A 9,312-nucleotide genomic window follows, 5' to 3' on the forward strand; every position below is an offset into this window, starting at 1 on the left:
AAAATAAAAATGTGAGAATTTAGAAAAACAAGAATAAAGGATATGACAAGAAAATGGGCTTCTGAAATGCAGAAAAAAGTGAAAAAATAAAGTATTATGTGGATTTTATTATGTTCAAAATATAATTATAATTCTACTATTTGAGTTTTTTTGACCGCACCCGGACCATATTCCTTTCATCGAAGTATAGTTTTGTATTTAACATAGCCTGTTTTTTTTTTGTTTTGTTTTTTGTCATACTATTAAAATAAAATTAGTTCTTCATACATATATAATACATAAAGTGTATTATATATACTTTACCTTGTCTCCTCCCTTCCTTTGACTGCCTTGTGGTATTATAAGGTGTTGATATCAGTTCAGCTAAGGTGGTATAGTCTAGCTATAGACTAAGGCTATGTCAGGCATGCTAACATAGGATGTGTAGTGGTTTTTTTTTTATTTGAAACTTGGTTTCATTTTAAAACAGGAATGTAGTGGTTGAGTGAGTTAAAGCATGTGATGATATAGGAGGAAATAAACTTGGACAGGTAGAGAGGTTTAAGTATTTAGGTTCTACGGTGACAAGAAAAAACGAAATTGATGTGGAAATAAAAGTCAGGTTAAAGCCGGGAAACGCTTGTTATTTTTCGATTACGAAATCGCTTAACTCGCGTATTTTGTACAAAACATTTTGAATTTACAAAACTATTATCCTTCTCATTGTTCGTTACGAATACAAAACGTAGCTTCTCACACAAAGGAAAGAACACCCCCTGAAGGTTATTGAAAATAAAGAGTTATCTTAAAATATTCAGACCGAAAAGGGATGAGTTGATCAGGAGGCTACACTAACGGTATTCATGATCTTTAGTTTAATATGTTTAAACGTGTTCAATGGAGAAATATTTCCTTCTTTTAGCATGTTAAAACGATATAACATGGTTGAGAGTCTGTTAGTAGGTCTGTTAAATTGTCATGTTAGGTTACTTGCTCGTAGTTTTTGTTTTGATTGTCTTAGCGTTGTTTTGGACTTTTTTAAAGCAGACAATCAGTAGCCAAATCTTCACATTTATACTTTTCACTTATTTCAGGCATGTCGTAATAACTTATTGTAATCAAAACTTGTAAGTTAACAAGGAGTTTTGGAAGGAAAGGTTACTAAACAAGTTGCTAAGAAAATCCGCTAGGAGCTCTCATGCATTTAACATTTAACATGACTTTAAATAGGGCTGCTCACAATCCTATAGTTATAACATTTAACATGGTAAAACATTTTACATTTAACACAAGGGGTATTCATGATGTGTTAAATGTACAATGTTTTACCATGTTAAATGTTATAACTATAGGATTGTGAGCAGCCCTATTTGAAGTCATGTTAAATGCATAACATCTTCTAGCAGATTTTCTGAGCAACTTGTTTTATAAGCTTTCCTTCCAGAGCCTCATGTTATTGTTTACTTCGCATTTGATTTAAGTTTCAGTTTTGATTTAAGGAATTTATTACAACATGCCTAGAGTGAGTGAAAAGTTTAGCTTATGAGTGCCTTATTGATCTTCAAACTTGTGAGGAAGAGAATGAAGATGAGCTAATTGACAACTATATTAAAAGTTCTTGAGTTTAGGTTGTTACTAATTTTCAATATTTCATTGTGCATCTTTGAATAAAAGTATTATGTTCTAAGAAAAATGATATCTAATAAAAGTTGTTATTATGTCTATTATCCACTTTTTTAGTATTTATTGTATTAATGAACCCATTATCCTCCTATCTTCAAACCTTATGTATAGTTTAAGAATAAAATCACTTATTTTCAGTAATTTCTTTGAAAAATTTTCTAACAAGCATATTACATGTTACATGTCAGGTAAAAGTTAATTTAAATAGCTCCAAAATGTCACTCCTCCCATGTTTCTACCTTAATCATGAGTGGAGCTATTTGTATTTAAAAACTAGCCATTAACAATTTAGAAAACTATAGAGCTATAATTTCAAACTGAACATAATTTAATAAAACTTGAATGTTCCTCTTAGGTGCCAGGAATCTTTATGGAAACTACTTTGGTGTCAAATTTTATTAGATTATGAGATAATGAGGTAAAAAAGTATTTGTGTTGATTTGACATGAAATCAATAAGTTCAATTATTTTGTCAATCGGACTTCTTTAAAAGCTATAGTTTTAATTTTTTTTTGTATTTTGATTTTACGAATTATTTTGCCCCTCCGCAATCCTTTCTTTTTCAAATTCAAATCGCTCCCTAACCAACACAAGGCGGTCTGCTAATACCTCTTCTGTTTTTTTCTCCGTTGTATTATTAAAGTTATCCATTGTGATTTAAGAACAGGGGTATGAAATAATAACTAACACAAACACGAAAGAACTAACCTGACACAACAAACAAAAATGGTGGCGAGCTCAACTGGTCTATTGTGTGACGTCATTCTCCATTTAGCAGACCAAGTAACAGACTCTCAGCCATGTTAAATGTTATTTCGTTTTACCACGGCAAAAGAAGGCAATTTTTTTCGATTTAACATGAGTTTTTCCATTTAACACGTTTTAACATGTTAAACTAAAGATCATGAATACCCCTATTGAATTGAGGGGGAACTGTACCTGGTAAATATGATTTAAGTTATAGCATTACGGCGGATAAAGGTTGTAGGGATTTGTAACGAGCCCCCTAAAATGTTAATAAACACTGAACTGGGAATTAATCATAATATAATGAAGCGAGCTCATTAGTAAATCATAGAATAACAACAGGAGATATGGCGAATCAAAATCAGTTATTGAGAATCATAAAAGTAACAAGTACCCAGTCAGATTTTGCTTTTTTAGTTTTCTTTGTGATTGATAGATTTATCCGTTGAGAGTAATTAATTTACAATAATTTCTAAACCAACTTGCAATTTTACTTTACAAAATTGATATTCCGCAATCATTGGACAGTTCAAATACCGGTTTTGAGTCGGAGGAGATAAACAAATTTCGCAAATAGTTCTATCACTGAGGGAGAATGTCGCACAATATCACGTCTGGGGGGCGTAATTGCTTCTTGCGTCATGCTTTGGTAAATTTAGAAATTAAATGAGATTATTCAATTATCAGTAAACAGCGCCTTATCAAAGGTCATCGGTGATGGCGTCATCGAGCAGGTCATTAGTTAGCCTTTTGAGAAATAGATAGCAGCAGGCATCAATCTGCTTCCCATCATTTCCAAATACTTAGTTCCATTTGTATGACTTAGGTTCGGGGGCTCCTAGGCAACCTCGGGGTCCCTTTTCCAAGTTGTGCCTACCTAACCTAAGCCATAGGGCATAACTTAGCTCTAATGGAAACTAATTGCCTAAAATTGTCTTATTCATCAATGAACCATTGATACATAAATGACGTATCCAATATCATTTTTTCAATAATTAATTATTAAATCGTTTTTTTATTAATAGAATAACCCATGATACTAATTTTGGTAATTAATTAATAATAGTAGTGAACATGGAAGAAAAAGAGAGAGAAGAAGAAATATTAAAATAAAATATGTTTATGCATGCGTAAGGGAAATTTATTTCATTAATTGTCACAATCCCTTAAAATTAGATTAATTATTTTATTGGTTACAAATTTGATTATATGCTAAGAGGCACGGACCAAATTTGTTTGAATCAAAATGTCTAACGTTTAAAAAATTTAATGCAAATAAACTTTTTCGATTCTGAGGGCGAAGATTGTTTCCATTTTCTATTTTCTGCAGTTAGGAGGGGAAAAAAATCATATGTTAACCATGAGCTAGTCTTGAATATATATAAATACAATGTTAACAGATAAATATGAGGAGAAGATGGCCAGGGGTGTGGTCAGCAAATAAACAAATTTATTTGTGCCGACGTTTCGACCTCAGTTTCATTTCTTCATCTAGGAGCTCAAGTAGAGTTCTGGCTAGAGTCAGACTCTAGTTTAGACCCGAAATTTAGGTCGAAAAGCCGGCAAAAATAAATAGTTTTTGTTTATTTGCCGACCACACCTCTCAACCATCTTGTTCTCATAAATACAATATATATATGCATGCAACTGGCAACCTTTGTAGAGCACACGTCTGTTCTAATACCAAAATATTCTCTGAATATATATTGAAGATTCTTTTTAATAAATAGCATAACAAATCATTAAAAAATTTTTAAAATTATATGTATTATCCTTGAACAAAATTACATATTTTTAGCTGTAAATGGAACAATAGAGTACAACTACGACTGTACTGAAGTAGCCAATTATCTATCCAGAAAACTCTAAATCTACTCAATCTATGAACGATTATTCATAACTAAATCGAAATAGAAACAGTTTAATCGAGGGCCAGAATCGAATTTAATTAACAATTTAAATGGTTACGGCAGAGGGCGTGCCCCTGGACCTTGGCTTCGGCCGTCCTTGCCTCAGTGCCCCAGTTCTCAGGCTGGCCGCACCTAAGCTCCTTACCATGCGTCGTGTATATAAATCACCTATATAAGTAGTATATAGTAAGGAAAATATGATCGTGAAAATATATATGCAAATTATATTTAGAGGGAAATACATCTTTTGAGTTAGATCCAGAAAGAAACAGGACTCATTGACACACTGAAGATGACTCTAGACTGAGCAAATGGAAATGGGCAGGGCATCTCCTTCGGTGCGAAGATGACAGATGGTCAAAAATTGCCACAGAATGGACTCCATACGACATTCAGAGAAGAGGACGTCAAAAGAAAAGATAAAGCGGTTTGTTCAAGAGGATGCCAGAATCCCTCTTGTGTAGAGCTGCTAGTGACAAGGATGTCTGGAAGGAGAAATGGAAAGAACTCGCCTCCCAATAGAGCTGGTCACCCCGGGAAGTGCTGACTATTACTGTCCAAAGGGAAGGCCTATGCAGGAAAGGATACAGAAAGATGGAAAGAAAATTGAAAGAAGTTAATGAAAGTTAATAAAAGTTTATTTATTTTATATTTTTTCTTTCTATCTTCTTTAAATGTTTATATTGTATGATTTTAATTTATTGTGAAATGAAAGGCTATTTCATTTCATTTTGCTTCATTTCATTCACGACAAAAACAAAGTTGATATTGCTTATTTTTGCCTCAAGAAACCATAAAATAAGACATTTTTTTACAGGTGAAAGTTTTGTGGGTATCCTAAAAGGTTTTATTCTCGAAATCAATTCATCAAAATTCCGCACATCAATGATCAACTTTTAAAATAAATTTTTAGAAAATTTAATTTTAATTCATATGTCATTAAACACGTTTTCTGTAGCTCACAGTTTGAAGAGTTTTTTTTTTTTTTTTTTTAGTAAACTTTCCATTTTGAAACACTGAACGCTATCTATCTATTTTAATTATTTGCGTATAATTGGAGTTTTATTCTTATTTATCTTATAACAAATATTTCACTCCTTTGATAATTTTTTTCTACTAGAATTTAAGAAATTTTAAGTCAAGAAAGTGTTCAACAAATATGCTTTTCACGATAAGAAAATGAAATAAAAAATATTCATAGAGCTTATCGATAAATACTGACCACTGTTCTTGAGATTGTAGCATTGTACGTTGCGTAATATATTTAATGAAGGATATTACTGTTTGCATTTTCAAAATATTTAAGTCCTTTTTTTTTTTTTTTTTTTATATGTGTTTCGTTTTTACAAAACATTCCGCGATATCTTGAGCGTTTCTAATAGTAGGCATGCTTTCATACAAGTAGTGCATGAAGGTTTTTTTTTTTTCCTCTTGTTTTCCTTTTTAATATAAGCACTTGTATATGGTATTTATTCATTTTTTATTAATAATCTTCATATTGTATATATGTATGTATAGTTGACCGTAAAATTGATATATAGGGAGATGGTCAAGGTTGCGGTCAATAGTGAAACAAAAATAGTTTACAATATAAAATAGTTACAATATTAAATAGTTGTAAACTATTTTTGTTTCACTATTGACCGCAACCCTGACCATCTCCCTATATATAATAATCTTCATAATTTTAAATAAATATATAAATCTTCAATTATAAAAAGGAAGACGTTACAGGTGCGGGCAAAAATAACTAAAATAGTAAAAAAAAAAAATCAAATATGGCCCGGGCATGGTCAAATTAAACTCAAATAGTAATATTTTGTATTATTTTTATTTGAGCCAATGTTTCGCCCCACGTTGCATGGCTTTGCCAGGGCTAAAAAAGATACAAACACTTAACATAAGTAAAAGAAGTAAATGGAAAATTACAAGAGCATACAATGAAACATAAAAATTAAAGGTTATAAACAATAAATGAAAACGGAAATAGTAACAGATAAAGAGAAGAAATATTAAAGAAAGTACAAATTAAGAGATGGAAAGGGATAAAAATAAAATTAAGAAAAAAGAAGAAAGTAAACAAAGTGGGTTCTAACGTTGGCTCAAATAAAAATAGTACATAATAGAAGTATTCATGATAGGTTAAATGTAAAATGTTTTACCATGTCATTGAATGTTAAAAGTATAGGATTGTGAGCACCCCTATTAAAAGTCATGTTAAATGCAAAAGAGCTCCTAGCGGATTTTCTGAGAAACTAGTTTTATAACCTTTCCTTCTTAAACTTCATGTTATTGTTTACTTCTAAGTTTTCACTAAAGTAGTTTATTACAACATGTCTAAATTGAGTGAAAAGCGGAAGTTCTATGAAAGTTTGGCTACTGAGTGCCTTCTTGATCTTCTAACTCAAGAGGAAGAGAATCAAGATGAGTTGAATTGACAACTGTCATTACATTAGTGTTACATTATGTGTACTATTAGTACACAAATTAAAGCTAGTTTAGTGTACTATAAAGTAGTTTATGACTTTTACCTTCGTAGTTTTCATAATATTTGCTAAAATAAATTGATTTATAGTAGTTCGGACAATAGGTTTGATTTGTGGAAAACTTTATTTCAGAAACCATTGGACATACAGATGTCTGTGAGGACTCAAATTAAAGCTAGTTAAATTTACTATAAAATAGTTAGTCATATTTATCTTTGTAGGAGTAAAATAAAATAAACTCACAAAATGTTAATTTCTAGTTGTTCGTATAAAATTTTTAGACCCGTAAGTCGCACATATGTCTGCCAACACTCGAAATAAAGGAAATTTAACTTACTATAAAGTAGTTCATGACACTTTTCTTCGTAGTGGTAGTAGTTTTTATGAAATTCACATATGAGTATAAATTTGGGAAATGAAAATTTGTCTGAGCAACTATAAATCAATTTATTTTAGCAAATTTCATGTAAACTATTACTCCTACGAAGATAAACATCATAAACTACTTTATATCTCATTAAATTAGCTTTAATTTGAGACTATAGACATCTGTACGTCAAATGGTTATTTAGCGATATATATTTTTCAAAATAAATTCACTAACTACTGATATTTCAGTACGTTCCTTAAAACATTTTTATGAAATGTTGCTTTTTAAAAAGCTATATCTCTAAAACTATTGAACGTAAATAACTCTATTAGGGCTCATATTTAAGCAAATTTACTCTTCTTTAAATGATGATCCCTTAGTTGTAAAGATATAGAGCTCCGGATGTAAAATTAATTATTTTTAAGGTTTTGAAACAGCCGCCATTTTTTATACCCCCTACTTATACTTGGCAGACTCATCAATTTTGACTAGTAATTATACATAGTTTTCAATTAAGTAATCAAAAATTGAGGTGAAATAATAGCCTTTTTTCTTCTCTTGGGCTCTTGTACTATATGAACCAGTATGTCTTGTATTTCGTGAACGTCACTTGGGTGCGGAGAGAAACGATCGTAAATATTTGTGTCTGTCTTCTGTTAACTTTTCACATCGGAGAAGGTTGTGGAACAGGTTGTTAGAAATGAATTGGTTACAGAAAGGTTTCCTTGGCTTTCAGGTGGAAACTTTTGTTTTTCGTGTAACGTTTAATTAATTTGGGATTTGAAACTGTTAACTGCCTTATTGATCTTAGCTTTTTTATGTTAGCTCTATACATCAAATTTATTTTACATATCGCACTAGTATTTCTAAAGTGACATAAGTCTAAAACTTACATTTCTGGAAATGTGACGCTCTTGCCTATGGAGGGGGAATAGCATTTAGGCAGCAAGAGTGACACAAGTGCCCTCTGGCGGACAAGCTCTGAAGCTAGGTTGATACAGTTTTGATGATTCATAAAGATATATTTACCAATTTCTTTCATAGTCATAACTCAATAACACCGATTTTTTAGTTCTGTCACTTTAGAAATACTAGTGCGATATGGTCACCAAATAATATTTTATTTTACGTATAAGGTAGACGTACGAAAAAAGGTCGTAAAAAAATGAGTTTAACTGAGGAAGAACGAATGTAAACTACTGAACGCACACTATATTAAAAAAAATAAACATTCTGACCTACAAAATACATATAAATTATATTTTTACTTAAACATAACTTGTGCATTAAATAATCATAAGGGATAAAACAATGATGATATCAAATACCGCTTAGTTGTACATTGATTAACATAGTTAAAGACTTGGTACAATATTTGAAAGCGCCAAACCATGAGAATGACAGTAATATGGACGTAATATGCCAAATTTGTCGACAAATTTCTTATGTTCAATTTTTCTATATAGATTATTTTCTTGTTGAACCAATAGTTTCTGAGACACTTTGGTATTAATATTGGTATTGGCAACTGACTGCCGAAAAGTAAATATTAGGGATATTCATAATCTGTAGTTTAACATGTTAAGGCGTGTTAAATGGAGAAATATTTCCTTATTTTACCATGTTGAAACGATGTAACATAACGTGGTTGAGAGCGTATTACTAGGTATGTTAAATGGAGAATGACTTCACGCAACAGACCAGCTGAGGTCGTCACCATTTTGTTTGTTGTGTTAGGTTACTTGCTCGTAGTTTGTATTTTGACTGTAGTAGTATTTATTAAATAAATCAAAAATTAGTATCCAATTCTGTCTCAACACTTTATTTCTCACTGGTCCAACGTTTCGGCCATTCTAGCCAGCTTCAAGGACATCTTCAATAGAAAACTCCTCCTCACATTAATTTACAATTTCTATTGCAGGCTATTCTGCCCATGTCATTTTCTTTATTCTAAGTTCAAAATCTATTTATTTAAAATTTAAAAACATTAACATTTATTTTTCTCTATAAGATTATCAACAATATAAAATACACCACCATATAACAAACCATTTATTAATTATTATTTCAATTTTAAATAAATAGGTTTTGAACTTAGAATAAAGAAAATGACCTGGGCAGAATAGCCTGCAATAGA

Source organism: Halyomorpha halys, unplaced genomic scaffold, assembly GCF_000696795.3.
Source record: "Halyomorpha halys isolate HHAL.00 unplaced genomic scaffold, Hhal_1.1 Scaffold131.1, whole genome shotgun sequence".
Lineage (NCBI taxonomy): Eukaryota > Metazoa > Arthropoda > Insecta > Hemiptera > Pentatomidae > Halyomorpha > Halyomorpha halys.